This window comes from Plectropomus leopardus, chromosome 16 (genome assembly GCF_026936395.1).
Source record: "Plectropomus leopardus strain MGB_pleo_1.0 chromosome 16, ASM2693639v1, whole genome shotgun sequence".
Taxonomy (NCBI): domain Eukaryota; kingdom Metazoa; phylum Chordata; class Actinopteri; order Perciformes; family Serranidae; genus Plectropomus; species Plectropomus leopardus.
This window is the reverse complement of record NC_142191.1, coordinates 34,300,464-34,320,542: the sequence shown is the minus strand read 5'-3', so window position 1 is coordinate 34,320,542 and position 20,079 is coordinate 34,300,464. Positions and strand designations below refer to the sequence as shown.

The 20,079-nt window shown below is 44.7% G+C and overlaps 8 non-coding genes across 8 annotated transcripts; 2 read left to right on the top strand and 6 right to left on the bottom strand.

The window, feature by feature from the left end:
* Nucleotides 1-418: 418 nt before the first annotated feature.
* On the top strand, nt 419-489 carry trnag-gcc (transfer RNA glycine (anticodon GCC)). Its single transcript has one exon. It is a non-coding gene; the product is annotated as a tRNA-Gly (tRNA).
* A 1,006-nt stretch (nt 490-1,495) lies between these two features.
* trnav-cac (transfer RNA valine (anticodon CAC)) lies at nt 1,496-1,568 on the bottom strand. Its single transcript has one exon. It is a non-coding gene; the product is annotated as a tRNA-Val (tRNA).
* A 119-nt stretch (nt 1,569-1,687) lies between these two features.
* On the bottom strand, nt 1,688-1,761 carry trnav-cac (transfer RNA valine (anticodon CAC)). The gene has a single exon. It is a non-coding gene; the product is annotated as a tRNA-Val (tRNA).
* A 5,490-nt stretch (nt 1,762-7,251) lies between these two features.
* trnav-aac (transfer RNA valine (anticodon AAC)) lies at nt 7,252-7,324 on the bottom strand. Its single transcript has one exon. It is a non-coding gene; the product is annotated as a tRNA-Val (tRNA).
* Nucleotides 7,325-9,106: 1,782 nt separating this feature from the next.
* On the top strand, nt 9,107-9,177 carry trnag-gcc (transfer RNA glycine (anticodon GCC)). Its single transcript has one exon. It is a non-coding gene; the product is annotated as a tRNA-Gly (tRNA).
* A 5,821-nt stretch (nt 9,178-14,998) lies between these two features.
* Nucleotides 14,999-15,071, bottom strand: trnav-aac (transfer RNA valine (anticodon AAC)). Its single transcript has one exon. It is a non-coding gene; the product is annotated as a tRNA-Val (tRNA).
* Nucleotides 15,072-17,591: 2,520 nt separating this feature from the next.
* On the bottom strand, nt 17,592-17,664 carry trnav-cac (transfer RNA valine (anticodon CAC)). Its single transcript has one exon. It is a non-coding gene; the product is annotated as a tRNA-Val (tRNA).
* Nucleotides 17,665-17,927: 263 nt separating this feature from the next.
* On the bottom strand, nt 17,928-18,000 carry trnav-cac (transfer RNA valine (anticodon CAC)). The gene has a single exon. It is a non-coding gene; the product is annotated as a tRNA-Val (tRNA).
* Between the last annotated feature and the right edge of the window lie 2,079 nt (nt 18,001-20,079).

Here is a 20,079-nt window from a genome sequence, read left to right as displayed (position 1 = left end):
AATGACAGTAATCCTAATATTCATCAGAATTGCTTTATTCATTATGTAAGTTCCTTTGTTTGGCTCTGGATTTTAAATAGTTCTACTTTATATTTCTGTTATTTTAGTTGCCAAATTATTATTAATTTCACAACTATTTATATATTTTTTGTGACCATATGAATGTGAGTTACAGTAGTCATATGATCATAATAACTTGGCACCACGACGGTGGCGATCAACTAGCTTTGTTTACCCAGGCTTTCTCTCCCTCAGGCTCTGTGCAGGTCCCCATGAAAGAAGATGTTTGGCGCACCGTTGCAGTCTTGATAGGCACAAAATGGATTGGTCGTGTCCCGCCTGATTCGGCCTAGGAAGAATATGAAGACAAGATTGCGTCAAAGAAGCAGCGGTGGCTGTGGCTGTCACTGCCATGTGAGCATTGGTGGTTCAGTGCTAGAATTCTCGCCTGCCACGCGGGAGACCCGGGTCCGATTCCCGGCCAATGCACTGAGTCTTTACTGCTGTATGGACTCAATGGTTGCACAACTTCTTTGTCTTCTTACAGTTAATACCCGGGAGAGGAGCATTAGAAGATGCTGGCGTTGGTGACACGTCACACACCACACCAGAAGCAACACTTGTGACTCTTCTCCCGCTGTTTTACTTGGGTAAGAAAAGGCTTGCTGCTATCTTAAATTTAGCTGCATTTTGTGCCTGTTTGGCGCAGAAGGCGGTGAGTCAAACTTCCAGGTGTATGCACGTGCCATCACCAAAGTGGTATTGGAGTCAATGAGCATTGGTGGTTCAGTGGGAGAATTCTCACCTGCTATGTGGGAGGCCTGGGTTTGATTTCCAGCCAATGCAGTTGTCCTTTGTAGTACTTAGCACAGACGGGCTACACCGGAGCACTTACCAAAGACCAGAGGAATAACCGGCGTCCCCTGTGGTTGTAAATGTGAATGAAGTATATGTTTGTTTAGTTTTGTAGCCTACGACTCCTCACGAGGCTCTACAGCTCTGCAACATGCCACCAAACAGCAGAGCACCACCACACATGTACTCCCCCTGAGGGCCACGTTCAGGGACGCATCAGAAGTTATAGACCTCTTGATCAACGCCAACAGAGGCGTCATGAGGCGTCAGGAAATGTGTGATCTTTTGAGATATGATAATTAAAGTCTATCAATGTTTCCACCCAGTTTTGAACTGGGGACCTTTCGTGTGTGAGGCGAACGTGATAACCACTACACTACGAAATGTGATATCAACGGGAGCCTTTCTATATCAAAGCTGTGGGACCACCTGACCAGATTTATACCAGCAGTACATTTCCATGTTCTGCGACATGCCACCAAACAGCACACCACCACACATGTACTCCCCCTGAGGGCCACATTTAGGGACACATTAGAAGTTACAGACCTCTTGATCATCGCCAGCAGCAGCTAGTCATTCGGTGTCAGGACATCAGACCACACAGACATGTGTGATGTTTGAGATGAAAATCTCTTATTGTTTCCGCCCGGTTTCGAACCGGGGACCTTTCGCGTGTGAGGCGAACGTGATAACCACTACACTACAGAAACACATGCTGTGTCAAGCCACAATCAGATATTAGTCTTCCATGTTTGGTCAATAAGTGCTGAAAGAGACCCATGGTCACGTTGTACAGTTTAAACAACAAGTTGTTCCAAAACGTGTCATAGGTTTCCACCCGGTTTCGAAACCGGGGACCTTTCGCGTGTGAGGCGAACGTGATAACCACTACACTACGGAAACACTTGCTGTGTCAAGCCACAATCAGATATTAGTCTTCCATGCTTGGTTAATAAGTGCCGAAAGCGACCTATGGTCACGTTGTACAGTTTAAACAACAAGTTGTTCCAAAACGTGTCATAGGTTTCCGCCTGTTTCAAACCGGGGACCTTTCGTGCAGGAGCCGGATATAGTGATCACTAACTTTACTAACTTTTCCCATTCATTGTCTATGGTAGTGATTATTATTACAGATGCAATATATTTTTGTCCAAAGGTGGAATTGTGGTGGCGCTGTTTCCCCCACTTTTTTTAAAGAGATGAGTTTATCTTGTCCTTTGAGTGACAGACGACTGGAGCAGCAGTGATTTCTCTCTCTCACCTGGAAAAGCCTGGGAGCACTGTGAAGATCATGTTTTTTGATTTCTCCAGTGCTTTCAATACCATTCAGCCTGAGCTTCTGAGGGACAAGCTGGAGGACTCAGGTGTGGACTCCCACCTTTCATCCTGGATCTTGGACTACCTCACGGACCGACCGCAGTACGTGAGGGCTAAGGACTGTGTTTCCGACATGGTCGCCTGCAGCACGGGGCCCCAAGGGAACCGTCTTGGCTCCTTTCCTCTTCACCCTCTACACTGCAGACTTCATGTACAACTCCACCAACTGCCACCTGCAAAAGTTCTCTGATGACGCTGCAATTGTCGGTCTCATCATAGATGAGGACGACAGTGAGTACAGAGAACTGACTCAGGACTTTGTGGACTGGTGCCAGCGGAACCGCCTCCACATCAGTGCGGGGAAAACCAAAGAGTTGGTGGTGGATTTCCGCAGGTGCAGACGCTCCCCTCTGACACCGGTGAACATCCAGGGAATGGACATTGAGATAGTGGACTCTTACAAGTACCTGGGTGTTCACCTGAACAATAAACTGGACTGGTCAATCAACACAACGTCACTTTACAAAAAGGGTCAGAGCAGACTATACCTGCTGAGGAGACTCAGGTCCTTTGGAGTGCTGGGAGCACTCCTGAGGACCTTCTTTGACTCTGTAGTGGCATCAGCCATTTACTATGGAGTGGTCTGCTGGAGCAGCAGCATCACGACTGCTGAGAGGAAGAGACTTGACAAACTTATCAAGAAGGCCAGCTCTGTCCTGGGGTGCCCCTTAGACTCAGTGCAGGTGGTGGGAGAAAGGAGGATGATGGCTAAGCTGTCATCCATGCTGGAGAACGACTCCCATCCCATGCATGACACCCTGACTGCACTGGAAAGCTCCTTCAGTGACAGACTGCTTCACCCCAAGTGTGTGAAGGAGCGTTACCGCAGGTCCTTCCTCCCTGCTGCAGTCAGACTGTAAAACCAGCACTGCTCCCAGTAGACCACACACAACAATAACTGACTCCACTTGTACAGCTTAATACCATAAGTGCAATTTCACTTTCACCCATGCAACTGTGAACATTCTTTATTTAACTGTTGAGTTTCTCGGCGTTGTAAATACTGTATATATTGTTTGTTTATGTCGTCTTGTGTGCTTATTTCCTTCATCTTCATCCTGCACGTTTTTGTACTTATTTATTAATTTTTTATTATTATTAAGTTTATTTTGCACAGTTATCTTGCTACTTTGCTATCCCTTTGCTACTGCAATGTTGGAAATTTCCACACTGTGGGACTAATAAATGGATTATCTTATCTTATCTTATCTTATTTCAGTGGGGATTTTCCATTTGACAGTGTTTTTTTTACGACTGCGGTGTCAAACGTAAAGTCAAACTTGACAAATGTAAGCGAGCTTCTTGGATCATCTGTGTGAGTGAGCCAGTGAGTCGGAGTCCGTGCTCGGGTACACTCGGCCGCTGTTCAGCTGTCATTAGTCACTTCTACGGATGCTCTATGGGCCAGTGGATGTGGGTATTTTGAACTTTTCTAAACCCGGAAAAAGAGTTTTCTCTGCTTCATGTGCCACTGAGCAGCTCTCATAGGAATGAATGAGGCCCCGCCCCCACGGCTGTATCCAGATTTATAATAGATCCATGCTCCATAGGCCTGGGGTATTCTGTGTGCCTCATTATAGTGTTGTGCAGTCTGCTGAGCCTCATGCACATTTGGCAAATCCATGTACTGCCTCATCAGTGTTGTGCATATAACCGAGTACACACACACAAGCATTTATTAATTGTTAGGATATATTGTATATTTTTGGTTTGCTTTACTTTATTGTACAAACGTGAGTGAATTGCCAACTATTGTGTCAAGAGCTCCAAAATCCTTCACCTGTCACTGCTGAGATTCATTCTCTGAAATTATTTCAACTATCCTGAAATGAGACTGAGTTTCCCTCCTCAGAGTCTGTGCAGGATTCTGCAGAGTTCTACAAGAACGTCGTGAGCTGCACAAGAGGCGGCAGATAGAACCTCATCACATATAAATAAAGCTCCCAGCAGCCTCCACTGATTCTCTCTGACTGATAGACAAAGCAAAGATTTGCTCCCCAAACCAAAGTAAAGTGGGAGTCAGTGAATAGAGGGGAAACTAAATGAACGGCCAAAAGAAGAAGCTCACTTCCAACACACACTCAACTCACATCACCAGTCAAAACGCAAAAGCACAGAAGGCGGTGAGTCAAACTTCCAGGTGTATGCACGTGCCATCACCAAAGTGGCATTGGAGTCAATGAGCATTGGTGGTTCAGTAGGAGAATTCTCACCTGCTATGCGGGAGGCCTGGGTTCGATTTCCAGCCAATGCAGTTGTCCTTATCGTGACACGGGCTACACCGGAGCACTTACCAAAGACCAGAAGAATAACCGGCGTCCCCTGTGGTTGTAAATGTGAATGAAGTATATGTTTGTTTAGTTTTGTAGCCTACGACTCCTCACGAGGCTCTACAGCTCTGCAACATGCCACCAAACAGCAGAGCACCACCACACATGTGCTCCCCCTGAGGGCCACGTTCAGGGCCGCATCAGAAGTTACAGACCTCTTGATCAACGCCAGCAGAGGCGTCATGAGGCGTCAGGAAATGTGTGATCTTTTGAGATATGATAATTAAAGTCTATCAATGTTTCTGCCCAGTTTTGAACTGGGGACCTTTCAAGGTGAGGCGAACGTGATAACCACTACACTACGGAAATGTGATATCAATGGGAGCCTTTCTATATCAAAGCTGTGGGACCACCTGACCAGATTTATACCAGCAGTACATTTTCATGTTCTGCGACATGCCGCCAAGCAGCACACCACCACACATGTACTCCCCCTGAGGGCCACGTTTAGGGACACATTAGAAGTTACAGACCTCTTGATCATCGCCAGCAGCAGCTAGTCATTCAGTGTCAATGAGCATTGGTGGTTCAGTAGGAGAATTCTCACCTGCTATGCGGGAGGCCTGGGTTCGATTTCCAGCCAATGCAGTTGTCCTTATCGCATACGGGCTACACAGGAGCGCTTACCAAAGACCAGAAGAATAACCAGCGTTCCCTGTGGTTGTAAATGTGAATGAAGTATATGTTTGTTTAGTTTTGTAGCCTTCTAGACATTCTAGAATTGTAATATTCTACAGATACATCATAACAATGTAGAACTGTAACATTCTACACTTACATCATAACATTTTATTACTTTAACATTCTACAGTTACAGCAACATTCTAGAACTGTTACACTGAACAATAACAGCAACATTCTAGAATATTAACATTCTACAGTTACATCATAACATTGTGGAACTGTAACATTCTACATTAACAGCAATATTCTAGAACTGTAACACTCTTCAGTTACATCAACATTCTAGAACTGTAACATTCTGCAGTTACATCATAAAAAATGTAGAGCTGTCACATTCTACAGTTATATCAACATTCTAAAACTGTAACATTCTACACTTACATTATAACATTTTCTTACTTTAACATTCTACAGTTACAGCAACATTCTAGAACTGTAACATTCATTAGTAACAGCAACATTCTAGAACACTAACATTCTACAGTTACATCATAACATTGTAGAACTGTAACATTCTACAGTAACAACAACATTCTAGAACTGTAACATTCTAGTTACATCATAACATTCTAGAACCTTAACATTCTACACTTACATAAAACATTCTATTACTTTTACATTCCACAGTTACATCATAACATTCTAGAACTGTAACAATTTACAGTAATAGCAACATTCTAGAACTTTAACATTCCACAGTTACATCATAACATTCTAGAACTGTAACATTCTACAGTAACAGCAACATTCTACAACTGTAACATTCTAGGTACATCACAACATTCTAGAACTTTAACATTCTACATTAACAGCAATATTCTAGAACTGTAACACTCTTCAGTTACATCAACATTCTAGAACTGTAACATTCTGCAGTTACATCATAAAAATGTAGAGCTGTCACATTCTACAGTTATATCAACATTCTAAAACTGTAACATTCTACACTTACATTATAACATTTTCTTACTTTAACATTCTACAGTTACAGCAACATTCTAGAACTTTAACATTCTACACTTACATCATAACATTCTAGAACTTTTACATTCCACAGTTACATCATAACATTCTAGAACTGTTACATTGAACAATAACAGCAACATTCTAGAATATTAACATTCTACAGTTACATCATAACATTGTGGAACTGTAACATTCTAGTTACATCATAACATTCTAGAACTGTAACATTCTACAGTAACAGCAACATTCTTCAACTGTAACATTCTAGTTACATCATAACATTCTAGAACTTTAACATTCAAAACTTACATCATAACATTCTATTACTTTTACATTCCACAGTTACATCATAACATTCTAGAACTGTAACATTCTTCAGTTACATCAACATTGTAGAACTGTAACATTCTACAGTCAGGCAGGCGAGAACTCTACCACTGAACCACCAATGCTATCCCTAAGTCAGAATCAAGAATCTGCTGAGCCTCATGCACATTTGGCAAATCCATGTACTGCCTCATCAGTGTTGTGCATGTGAGCAAACAGCAGAAATGTTGAACACCATCAGAAAGCACCTCAAAGTCATTTGCAATTGGCAGGTTTTGAACCACTTAGTACTTCTTTGTAAGTTAGACAGATTCCCGGCCAATGCACTTTATTGCTGTATGGACTCAATGGTTGCACAACTTCTTTGTCTTGTCAGCCAATGCAGTTGTCCTTTGTAGTACTTAGCACAGACGGGCTACACCGGAGTACTTACCAAAGACCAGAGGAATAACCGGCGTCCCCTGTGGTTGTTAATGTGAATGAAGTATATGTTTGTTTAGTTTTGTAGCCTACGACTCCTCACGAGGCTCTACAGCTCTGCAACATGCCACCAAACAGCAGAGCACCACCACACATGTACTCCCCTGAGGGCCACGTTCAGGGCCGCATCTGAAGTTACAGACCTCTTGATCATCTCCAGCAGCAGGAGCTAGTCATTCGGTGTCAGGAAATGTGTGATGTTTGAAACATGACAATGAAAAGATCTTATTGTTTCCGCCCGGTCTCGAACCGGGGACCTTTCGCGTGTTAGGCGAACGTGATAACCACTACACTACGGAAACTTGATATCTAGCATTGTGCTGCGTCAAGCGAAAATCAGATATTAGTCGTCCATGCTTGGTTAATAAGTGCTAAAAGCGACCTATGGTAAAAGATTGCATTGTGGCTGTGGGTAATACAACCATGTGAGCATTGGTGGTTCAATTCTCAACTGCCATGCAGGAGGCCTTGCATTCGATTCTCAGCCAATGTAGTTGTCAGTTGCTTCATTGACACTGTATCATAGGGCCTTTTATGTGTTTTATGTCAGTGGGCAATCAGGCAATGACCGTTACAGTGCTCTTGCTATTGTCGGCACTTTCCTGCCAATTCAGGAATGTTGTTTCGTTTTTGTTTTGTTGTTGCCATCTGACACAGTGGGTTCAAATAGGAAACTACCCTCCCAGTTGGGGAACTGAACCCCGGTCTCCGGCGTGATAGGCAGGGATACTCACCACTATACTAACGAGGAGATGTTTGCAGGAAATAGCCCTCCACGGAGTAGACGCGGGTTCGATTCCCGGTCAGTGCAACACCTTTTGGCAAGACTGAAATTGCGGTGTCAGGTTTGTTATGTAGCACATAACTGCTTTCAAAAAAAAAATTAGGAGAAAACAGCCCAAATTTCCTTGCAGTTCCCCTGTCTAGGCTGCTCATTTCGACAGGTAAGACACACTTTGGGCCCTGACACACCGAGCCCACGGTCGTCCGACGCTCAATGTTGGACCGTTGGTGAGCATTTGTCGACCTAGGTTTGGCTGTGTCTTGCACCGTTGGCGCCAGTCAGCCATTGACGGGCCTTGTCCTTGTACGGGGAAAATTCAAAAAAATCATGGTCAGGCTGAGCCTTGCAAACACATATAACCCTTACCTGGGAGGGAATAAATCTGGCAGAGTGGTGCACAGAGAAGTACCTCCTGCTCAACATCAGCTGAACCACTGAGGCGACTGTTGATTGTAGAAAGAAGGAGGCAAAACACAGACCCTGTCTGCATCAGTTGAGCTGAGGTGCAGCAGGTGAACAGCTGTACGTTCCTTAATATCACAGTCACTGAGAGCATATGTTGGTCATCACACATCACCATCCAGGCTAAAAGAAAAGGACAGAATAGGCTCTACATCCCACGGAAACTTGGCAAGGCTACATTCTGGAGCAAGATCCTGGTTAACTTCTACAGAGGAGCAACAGAGATTATTCTGTCTTAAACCTTGGGAGGAGCTTCATTCCCGAGGATGTGGAAGTCCTCTTTAATCTTCAACAGACGTAGACGGATTAGGGACAACTTTCAGCACTGTCACATGAGCACTGGTGACAACCATTCATTTCTGTCTTCATGTATAAACAAGCAGGGGTTCACTCTTGATGTTTTCCTGCCTCTTCTGTCTCGTTGGTGCTCCCTGCCACCCGTAAGAATTATCTGAACTAAATTTTTTTGAATAAATGACAGTAATCCTAATATTCATCAGAATTGTTTTATTCATTATATAAGTTCCTTTGTTTGGCTCTGGATTTTAAATAGTTCTACTTTATATTTCTGTTATTTTAGTTGCCAAATTATTATTAATTTTCATAACTATTTGTATATTTTTTGTGACCATATGAATGTGAGTTACAGTAGTCATATGATCGTAATAACTTGGCACCACGACGGTGGCGATCAACTAGCTTTGTTTACCCAGGCTTTCTCTCCCTCAGGCTCTCTGCAGGTCCCCATGAAAGAAGACGTTTTGCGCACTGTTGCAGTCCTGTTGGGCGAGATTGCGTCAAAGAAGCAGTGGTGGCTGTGGCTGTCACTGCCATGTGAGCATTGGTGGTTCAGTGGTAGAATTCTCGCCTGCCACGCGGGAGACCCGGGTCCGATTCCCGGCCAATGCACTGTGTCTTTACTGCTTTATGGACTCAATGGTTGCACAACTTCTTTGTCTTCTTACAGTTAATACCCGGGAGAGGAGCATTAGAAGATGCTGGCGTTGGTGACACGTCACACACCACACCAGAAGCAACACTTGTGACTCTTTTCCCCCTGCTTTTCTTGGGTAAGAAAAGGCTTGCTGCTATCTTAAATTTAGCTGCATTTTGTGCCTGTTTGGCGTAGAAGGCGGTGAGTCAAACTTCCAGGTGTATGCACGTGCCATCACCAAAGTGGTATTGGAGTAATGAGCATTGGTGGTTCAGTGGGAGAATTCTCACCTGCTATGTGGGAGGCCTGGGTTTGATTTCCAGCCAATGCAGTTGTCCTTTGTAGTACTTAGCACAGACGGGCTACACCGAGCACTTACCAAAGACCAGAGGAATAACCGGCGTCCCCTGTGGTTGTTAATGTGAATGAAGTATATGTTTGTTTAGTTTTGTAGCCTTTCGACTCCTCACGAGGCTCTACAGCTCTGCAACATGCCACCAAACAGCAGAGCACCACCACACATGTACTCCCCCTGAGGGCCACGTTCAGGGACGCATCAGAAGTTACAGATCTCTTGATCAACGCCAGCAGAGGCGTCATGAGGCGTCAGGAAATGTGTGGTCTTTTGAGATATGATAATTAAAGTCTATCAATGTTTCCGCCCAGTTTTGAACTGGGGACCTTTCGTGATATCAATGGGAGCCTTTCTATATCAAAGCTGTGGGACCACCTGACCAGATTTATACCAGCAGTACATTTCCATGTTCTGCGACATGCCGCCAAACAGCACACCACCACACATGTACTCCCCCTGAGGGCCACGTTTAGGGACACATTAGAAGTTACAGGCCTCTTGATCATCGCCAGCAGCAGCTAGTCATTCGGTGTCAGGACATCAGACCACACAGACATGTGTGATGTTTGAGACACGATAATGAAAACCTCTTATTGTTTCCGCCCGGTTTCGAACCGGGGACCCTTCGTGGTGAGGCTTAACGTGATAACCACTACACTACGGAAACACTTGCTGTGTCAAGCCACAATCAGATATTAGTCTTCCATGCTTGGTCAATAAGTGCTGAAAGAGACCTATGGTCACGTTGTACAGTTTAAACAACAAGTTGTTCCAAAACGTGTCATAGGTTTCCGCCCGGTTTCGAAACCGGGGACCTTTCGTGCAGGAGCCGGATATAGTGATCACTAACTTTACTAACTTTTCCCATTCATTGTCTATGGTAGTGATTATTATTACAGATGCAATATATTTTTGGCCAAAGGTGGAATTGTGGTGGCGCTGTTTCCCCCACTTTTTTTTAAAGAGATGAGTTTATCTTGTCCTTTGAGTGACAGACGACTGGAGCAGCAGTGATTTCTCTCTCTCACCTGGAAAAGCCTGGGAGCACTGTGAGGATCATGTTTTTTGATTTCTCCAGTGCTTTCAATACCATTCAGCCTGAGCTTCTGAGGGACAAGCTGGAGGACTCAGGTGTGGACTCCCACCTTTCATCCTGGATCTTGGACTACCTCACGGACCGACCGCAGTACGTGAGGGCTAAGGACTGTGTTTCCGACATGGTCGTCTGCAGCACGGGGGCCCCGCAGGGAACCGTCTTGGCTCCTTTCCTCTTCACCCTCTACACTGCAGACTTCATGTACAACTCCACCAACTGCCACCTGCAAAAGTTCTCTGATGACTCTGCAATTGTCGGTCTCATCATAGATGAGGACGACAGTGAGTACAGAGAACTGACTCAGGACTTTGTGGACTGGTGCCAGCGGAACCGCCTCCACATCAGTGCGGGGAAAACCAAAGAGTTGGTGGTGGATTTCCGCAGGTGCAGACGCCCTCTGACACCGGTGAACATCCAGGGAATGGACATTGAGATAGTGGACTCTTACAAGTACCTGGGTGTTCACCTGAACAATAAACTGGACTGGTCAATCAACACGTCACTTTACAAAAAGGGTCAGAGCAGACTATACCTGCTGAGGGAGACTCAGGTCCTTTGGAGTGCAGGGAGCACTCCTGAGGACCTTCTTTGACTCTGTAGTGGCATCAGCCATTTACTATGGAGTGGTCTGCTGGAGCAGCAGCATCACGACTGCTGAGAGGAAGAGACTTGACAAACTTATCAAGAAGGCCAGCTCTGTCCTGGGGTGCCCTTAGACTCAGTGCAGGTGGTGGGAGAAAGGAGGATGATGGCTAAGCTGTCATCCATGCTGGAGAACGACTCCCATCCCATGCATGACACCCTGACTGCACTGGAAAGCTCCTTCAGTGACAGACTGCTTCACCCCAAGTGTGTGAAGGAGCGTTACCGCAGGTCCTTCCTCCCTGCTGCAGTCAGACTGTACAACCAGCACTGCTCCCAGTAGACCACACACAACAATGACTGACTCCACTTGTACAGCTTAATACCACAAGTGCAATTTCACTTTCACCCATGCAACTGTGAACATTCTTTATTTAACTGTTGAGTTTCTCGGCGTTGTAAATACTGTATATATTGTTTGTTTATGTCGTCCTGTGTGCTTATTTCCTTCATCTTCATCCTGCACGTTTTGTACTTATTTATTAATTTTTTATTATTATTAAGTTTATTTTGCACAGTTATCTTGCTACTTTGCTATCCCTTTGCTACTGCAATGTTGGAAATTTCCACACTGTGGGACTAATAAATGGATTATCTTATCTTATCTTATCTTATTTCAGTGGGGATTTTCCATTTGACAGTGTTTTTTTTACGACTGCGGTGTCAAACGTAAAGTCAAACTTGACAAATGTAAGCGAGCTTCTTGGATCATCTGTGTGAGTGAGCCAGTGAGTCGGAGTCCGTGCTCGGGTACACTCGGCCGCGTTCAGCTGTCATTAGTCACTTCTACGGATGCTCTATGGGCCAGTGGATGTGGGTATTTTGAACTTTTCTATACCCGGACAAAGAGTTTTCTCTGCTTCATGTGCCACTGAGCAGCTCTCATAGGAATGAATGAGGCCCCGCCCCCACGGCTGTATCCAGATTTATAATACATCCATGCTCCATAGGCCTGGGGTATTCTGTGTGCCTCATTATAGTGTTGTGCAGTCTGCTGAGCCTCATGCACATTTGGCAAATCCATGTACTGCCTCATCAGTGTTGTGCATATAACCGAGTACACACACACAAGCATTTATTAATTGTTAGGATATATTGTATATTTTTGGTTTGCTTTACTTTATTGTACAAACGTGAGTGAATTGCCAACTATTGTGTCAAGAGCTCAAAATCCTTCACCTGTCACTGCTGAGATTCATTCTCTGAAATTATTTCAACTATCCTGAAATGAGACTGAGTTTCCCTCCTCAGAGTCTGTGCAGGATTCTGCAGAGTTCTACAAGAACGCCGTGAGCTGCACAAGAGGCGGCAGATAGAACCTCATCACATATAAATAAAGCTCCCAGCAGCCTCCACTGATTCTCTCTGACTGATAGACAAAGCAAAGATTTGCTCCCCAAACCAAAGTAAAGTGGGAGTCAGTGAATAGAGGGGAAACTAAATGAACGGCCAAAAGAAGAAGCTCACTTCCAACACACACTCAACTCACATCACCAGTCAAAACGCAAAAGCACAGAAGGCGGTGAGTCAAACTTCCAGGTGTATGCACGTGCCATCACCAAAGTGGCATTGGAGTCAATGAGCATTGGTGGTTCAGTAGGAGAATTCTCACCTGCTATGCGGGAGGCCTGGGTTCGATTTCCAGCCAATGCAGTTGTCCTTATCGCATACGGGCTACACCGGAGCACTTACCAAAGACCAGAAGAATAACCGGCGTCCCCTGTGGTTGTAAATGTGAATGAAGTATATGTTTGTTTAGTTTTGTAGCCTACGACTCCTCACGAGGCTCTACAGCTCTGCAACATGCCACCAAACAGCAGAGCACCACCACACATGTGCTCCCCCTGAGGGCCACGTTCAGGGCCGCATCAGAAGTTACAGACCTCTTGATCAACGCCAGCAGAGGCGTCATGAGGCGTCAGGAAATGTGTGATCTTTTGAGATATGATAATTAAAGTCTATCAATGTTTCTGCCCAGTTTTGAACTGGGGACCTTTCGCGTGAGGCGAACGTGATAACCACTACACTACGGAAATGTGATATCAATGGGAGCCTTTCTATATCAAAGCTGTGGGACCACCTGACCAGATTTATACCAGCAGTACATTGGTGGTTCAGTAGGAGAATTCTCACCTGCTATGCGGGAGGCCTGGGTTCGATTTCCAGCCAATGCAGTTGTCCTTATCGCATAACGGGCTACACAGGAGCGCTTACCAAAGACCAGAAGAATAACCAGCGTTCCCTGTGGTTGTAAATGTGAATGAAGTATATGTTTGTTTAGTTTTGTAGCCTTCTAGACATTCTAGAATTGTAATATTCTACAGATACATCATAACAATGTAGAACTGTAACATTCTACACTTACATCATAACATTTTATTACTTTAACATTCTACAGTTACAGCAACATTCTAGAACTGTTACACTGAACAATAACAGCAACATTCTAGAATATTAACATTCTACAGTTACATCATAACATTGTGGAACTGTAACATTCTACATTAACAGCAATATTCTAGAACTGTAACACTCTTCAGTTACATCAACATTCTAGAACTGTAACATTCTGCAGTTACATCATAAAAAATGTAGAGCTGTCACATTCTACAGTTATATCAACATTCTAAAACTGTAACATTCTACACTTACATTATAACATTTTCTTACTTTAACATTCTACAGTTACAGCAACATTCTAGAACTTTAACATTCTACACTTACATCATAACATTCTAGAACTTTTACATTCCACAGTTACATCATAACATTCTAGAACTGTTACATTGAACAATAACAGCAACATTCTAGAATATTAACATTCTACAGTTACATCATAACATTGTGGAACTGTAACATTCTAGTTACATCATAACATTCTAGAACTGTAACATTCTACAGTAACAGCAACATTCTTCAACTGTAACATTCTAGTTACATCATAACATTCTAGAACTTTAACATTCAAAACTTACATCATAACATTCTATTACTTTTACATTCCACAGTTACATCATAACATTCTAGAACTGTAACATTCTTCAGTTACATCAACATTGTAGAACTGTAACATTCTACAGTCAGGCAGGCGAGAACTCTACCACTGAACCACCAATGCTATCCCTAAGTCAGAATCAAGAATCTGCTGAGCCTCATGCACATTTGGCAAATCCATGTACTGCCTCATCAGTGTTGTGCATGTGAGCAAACAGCAGAAATGTTGAACACCATCAGAAAGCACCTCAAAGTCATTTGCAATTGGCAGGTTTTGAACCACTTAGTACTTCTTTGTAAGTTAGACAGATTCCCGGCCAATGCACTTTATTGCTGTATGGACTCAATGGTTGCACAACTTCTTTGTCTTGTCAGCCAATGCAGTTGTCCTTTGTAGTACTTAGCACAGACGGGCTACACCGGAGTACTTACCAAAGACCAGAGGAATAACCGGCGTCCCCTGTGGTTGTTAATGTGAATGAAGTATATGTTTGTTTAGTTTTGTAGCCTACGACTCCTCACGAGGCTCTACAGCTCTGCAACATGCCACCAAACAGCAGAGCACCACCACACATGTACTCCCCCTGAGGGCCACGTTCAGGGCCGCATCTGAAGTTACAGACCTCTTGATCATCTCCAGCAGCAGGAGCTAGTCATTCGGTGTCAGGAAATGTGTGATGTTTGAAACATGACAATGAAAAGATCTTATTGTTTCCGCCCGGTCTCGAACCGGGGACCTTTCGCGTGTTAGGCGAACGTGATAACCACTACACTACGGAAACTTGATATCTAGCATTGTGCTGCGTCAAGCGAAAATCAGATATTAGTCGTCCATGCTTGGTTAATAAGTGCTAAAAGCGACCTATGGTAAAAGATTGCATTGTGGCTGTGGGTAATACAACCATGTGAGCATTGGTGGTTCAATTCTCAACTGCCATGCAGGAGGCCTTGCATTCGATTCTCAGCCAATGTAGTTGTCAGTTGCTTCATTGACACTGTATCATAGGGCCTTTTATGTGTTTTATGTCAGTGGGCAATCAGGCAATGACCGTTACAGTGCTCTTGCTATTGTCGGCACTTTCCTGCCAATTCAGGAATGTTGTTTCGTTTTTGTTTTTGTTGTTGCCATCTGACACAGTGGGTTCGCATAGGAAACTACCCTCCCAGTTGGGGAATTGAACCCCGGTCTCCCGGGATACTCACCACTATACTAACGAGGAGATGTCTGTAGGGAATAGCCCTCCACGGAGTAGACGTGGGTTCGATTCCCGGTCAGTGCAACACCTTTTGGCAAGACTGAAATTGCGGTGTCAGGTTTGTTATGTAGCACATAACTGCTTTCAAAAAAAAAATTAGGAGAAAACAGCCCAAATTTCCTTGCAGTTCCCCTGTCTAGGCTGCTCATTTCGACAGGTAAGACACACTTTGGGCCCTGACACACCGAGCCCACGGTCGTCCGACGCTCAATGTTGGACCGTTGGTGAGCATTTGTCGACCTAGGTTTGGCTGTGTCTTGCACCGTTAGCGCCAGTCAGCCATTGACGGCCTTGTCCTTGTACGGGGAAAATTCAAAAAAATCATGGTCAGGCTGAGCCTTGCAAACACATATAACCCTTACCTGGGAGGGAATAAATCTGGCAGAGTGGTGCACAGAGAAGTACCTCCTGCTCAACATCAGCTGAACCACTGAGGCGACTGTTGATTGTAGAAAGAAGGAGGCAAAACACAGACCCTGTCTGCATCAGTTGAGCTGAGGTGCAGCAGGTGAACAGCTGTACGTTCCTTAATATCACAGTCACTGAGAGCATATGTTGGTCATCACACATCACCATCCAGGCTAAAAGAAAAGGACAGAATAGGCTCTACATCCTACGGAAACTTGGCAAGGCTACATTCTGGAGCAAGATCCTGGTTAACTTCTACAGAGGAGCAACAGAGATTATTCTGTCTTAAACCTTGGGAGGAGCTTCATTCCCGAGGATGTGGAAGTCCTCTTTAATCTTCAACAGACGTAGACGGATTAGGGACAACTTTCAGCACTGTCACATGAGCACTGGTGACAACCATTCATTTCTGTCTTCATGTATAAACAAGCAGGGGTTCACTCTTGATGTTTTCCTGCCTCTTCTGTCTCGTTGGTGCTCCCTGCCACCCGTAAGAATTATCTGAACTAAATTTTTTTGAATAAATGACAGTAATCCTAATATTCATCAGAATTGTTTTATTCATTATATAAGTTCCTTTGTTTGGCTCTGGATTTTAAATAGTTCTACTTTATATTTCTGTTATTTTAGTTGCCAAATTATTATTAATTTTCATAACTATTTGTATATTTTTGTGACCATATGAATGTGAGTTACAGTAGTCATATGATCGTAATAACTTGGCACCACGACGGTGGCGATCAACTAGCTTTGTTTACCCAGGCTTTCTCTCCCTCAGGCTCTGTGCAGGTCCCCATGAAAGAAGACGTTTGGCGCGCTGTTGCAGTCTTGATGGGCGCAGATTGCGTCAAAAGAAGCAGTGGTGGCTGTGGCTGTCACTGCCATGTGAGCATTGGTGGTTCAGTGGTAGAATTCTCGCCTGCCACGCTGGGAGACCCGGGTCCGATTCGGCCAATGCACTGTGTCTTTACTGCTTTATGGACTCAATGGTTGCACAACTTCTTTGTCTTCTTACAGTTAATACCCGGGAGAGGAGCATTAGAAGATGCTGGCGTTGGTGACACGTCACACACCACACCAGAAGCAACACTTGTGACTCTTTTCCCCCTGCTTTTCTTGGGTAAGAAAAGGCTTGCTGCTATCTTAAATTTAGCTGCATTTTGTGCCTGTTTGGCGTAGAAGGCGGTGAGTCAAACTTCCAGGTGTATGCACGTGCCATCACCAAAGTGGTATTGGAGTAATGAGCATTGGTGGTTCAGTGGGAGAATTCTCACCTGCTATGTGGGAGGCCTGGGTTTGATTTCCAGCCAATGCAGTTGTCCTTTGTAGTACTTAGCACAGACGGGCTACACCGGAGCACTTACCAAAGACCAGAGGAATAACCGGCGTCCCCTGTGGTTGTTAATGTGAATGAAGTATATGTTTGTTTAGTTTTGTAGCCTTTCGACTCCTCACGAGGCTCTACAGCTCTGCAACATGCCACCAAACAGCAGAGCACCACCACACATGTACTCCCCCTGAGGGCCACATTCAGGGACGCATCAGAAGTTACAGATCTCTTGATCAACGCCAGCAGAGGCGTCATGAGGCGTCAGGAAATGTGTGATCTTTTGAGATATGATAATTAAAGTCTATCAATGTTTCCGCCCAGTTTTGAACTGGGGACCTTTCGCGTGTGAGGCGAACGTGATAACCACTACACTACGGAAACGTGATATCAATGGGAGCCTTTCTATATCAAAGCTGTGGGACCACCTGACCAGATTTATACCAGCAGTACATTTCCATGTTCTGCGACATGCCGCCAAACAGCACACCACCACACATGTACTCCCCCTGAGGGCCACGTTTAGGGACACATTAGAAGTTACAGGCCTCTTGATCATCGCCAGCAGCAGCTAGTCATTCGGTGTCAGGACATTAGACCACACAGACATGTGTGATGTTTGAGACACGATAATGAAAACCTCTTATTGTTTCCGCCCGGTTTCGAACCGGGGACCTTTCGCGTGTGAGGCGAACGTGATAACCACTACACTACGGAAACACGTGCTGTGTCAAGCCACAATCAGATATTAGTCTTCCATGCTTGGTCAATAAGTGCTGAAAGCGACCTATGGTCACGTTGTACAGTTTAAACAACAAGTTGTTCCAAAACGTGTCATAGGTTTCCGCCTGATTTCAAACCGGGACCTTTCGATGCAGGAGCCGGATATAGTGATCACTAACTTTACTAACTTTTCCCATTCATTGTCTATGGTAGTGATTATTATTACAGATGCAATATATTTTTGTCCAAAGGTGGAATTGTGGTGGCGCTGTTTCCCCCACTTTTTTTAAAGAGACGAGTTTATCTTGTCCTTTTAGTGACAGACGACTGGAGCAGCAGTGATTTCTCTCTCTCACCTGGAAAAGCCTGGGAGCACTGTGAGGATCATGTTTTTTGATTTCTCCAGTGCTTTCAATACCATTCAGCCTGAGCTTCTGAGGGACAAGCTGGAGGACTCAGGTGTGGACTCCCACCTTTCATCCTGGATCTTAAACTACCTCACGGACCGACCGCAGTACGTGAGGGCTAAGGACTGTGTTTCCGACATGGTCGTCTGCAGCACGGGGGCCCCGCAGGGAACCGTCTTGGCTCCTTTCCTCTTCACCCTCTACACTGCAGACTTCATGTACAACTCCACCAACTGCCACCTGCAAAAGTTCTCTGATGACTCTGCAATTGTCGGTCTCATCATAGATGAGGACGACAGTGAGTACAGAGAACTGACTCAGGACTTTGTGGACTGGTGCCAGCGGAACCGCCTCCACATCAGTGCGGGGAAAACCAAAGAGTTGGTGGTGGATTTCCGCAGGTGCAGACGCCCTCTGACACCGTGAACATCCAGGGAATGGACATTGAGATAGTGGACTCTTACAAGTACCTGGGTGTTCACCTGAACAATAAACTGGACTGGTCAATCAACACAACGTCACTTTACAAAAAGGGTCAGAGCAGACTATACCTGCTGAGGAGACTCAGGTCCTTTGGAGTGCTGGGAGCACTCCTGAGGACCTTCTTTGACTCTGTAGTGGCATCAGCCATTTACTATGGAGTGGTCTGCTGGAGCAGCAGCATCACGACTGCTGAGAGGAAGAGACTTGACAAACTTATCAAGAAGGCCAGCTCTGTCCTGGGGTGCCCTTAGACTCAGTGCAGGTGGTGGGAGAAAGGAGGATGATGGCTAAGCTGTCATCCATGCTGGAGAACGACTCCCATCCCATGCATGACACCCTGACTGCACTGGAAAGCTCCTTCAGTGACAGACTGCTTCACCCCAAGTGTGTGAAGGAGCGTTACCGCAGGTCCTTCCTCCCTGCTGCAGTCAGACTGTACAACCAGCACTGCTCCCAGTAGACCACACACAACAATGACTGACTCCACTTGTACAGCTTAATACCACAAGTGCAATTTCACTTTCACCCATGCAACTGTGAACATTCTTTATTTAACTGTTGAGTTTCTCGGCGTTGTAAATACTGTATATATTGTTTGTTTATGTCGTCCTGTGTGCTTATTTCCTTCATCTTCATCCTGCACGTTTTTGTACTTATTTATTAATTTAGTTTATTTTGCACAGTTATCTTGCTACTTTGCTATCCCTTTGCTGCTGCAATGTTGGAAATTTCCCCACTGTGGGACTAATAAATGGATTATCTTATCTTATCTTATCTTATTTCAGTGGGGATTTTCCATTTGACGGTGTTTTTTTACGACTGCGGTGTCAAACGTAAAGTCAAACTCGACAAATGTAAGCGAGCTTCTTGGATCATCTGTGTGAGTGAGCCAGTGAGTCGGAGTCCGTGCTCGGGTACACTCGGCCGCGTTCAGCTGTCATTAGTCACTTCTACGGATGCTCTATGGGCCAGTGGATGTGGGTATTTTGAACTTTTCTAAACCCGGAAAAAGAGTTTTCTCTGCTTCATGTGCCACTGAGCAGCTCTCATAGGAATGAATGAGGCCCCGCCCCCACGGCTGTATCCAGATTTATAATAGATCCATGCTCCATAGGCCTGGGGTATTCTGTGTGCCTCATTATAGTGTTGTGCAGTCTGCTGAGCCTCATGCACATTTGGCAAATCC